At 41.7% G+C, this 758-nt stretch overlaps 1 pseudogene; it reads right to left on the minus strand.

Moving 5' to 3' along the window:
- Positions 1–371, minus strand: LOC102172965 (annotated as a pseudogene).

Consider the following 758-nt stretch of genomic DNA (forward strand, 5'->3'; position numbering starts at 1 on the left):
TTAATTCTTTTCCACATTAACTGTCTATGGATTTTTAAAAGTGGTGACAGACAGGTATGTAGGTAACCAATGTATAAAGCTTGTTTGGTCAGTCTTCATCCTCATTACTTTTTCTGGAGGACCACATGTGGTTACAGTATGGGACATTCCTTATTCCTTTGGCCCAGTAGAGCTTGCTATCAATGTGCACATCTGGAGTTCCTATCTCCTTTATGGCAAATTTCTGGATTCCTTTATGTGCCCAAGGGGCCTGCTTCTTGAACCCCACTCCATGGATGCACATGTGAACTTTGGTTGTATATTCTCTAGTCACCACCTTGTTGATGGAGGACCAGCTTCTTCTTTTCACCACCCTCCTCTGCAGGAGCCATCTTGCGGGGCCCTGGTTGGGCCCAGTGATTTTCCATCTTATGGATATATTTTTTAAAATTTTCTTTGATTTTCTAACTGCTCTTTGTTTCCTTGCACTCTTTTAATGTTCTCAGATCATGCTATCTATGAAGTCATCTTCTTTTCCTCCTAGAGTTGTCTCATTTCTTCTCTTCTCCTGCCCCAGTTTATTACACTGATGATGATAGTCCTGCTTCTTAGCTTTCATCATGAAGATTTCCTTCGCTGCTGCCCTGATTTGATCCCATGTTTCATGGTAACATGACTACCTGGAAAGATAGGGAGTGTCTAAGATCATGGGCCCTAGAGTCAGACAGATTGCCCAGGCTTAGATCTTAGTTCTACAACTTACCAATAACATAGGTTAA

The sequence above is a fragment of the Capra hircus genome, chromosome 4 (assembly GCF_001704415.2).
Source record: "Capra hircus breed San Clemente chromosome 4, ASM170441v1, whole genome shotgun sequence".
NCBI classification, from domain to species: domain Eukaryota; kingdom Metazoa; phylum Chordata; class Mammalia; order Artiodactyla; family Bovidae; genus Capra; species Capra hircus.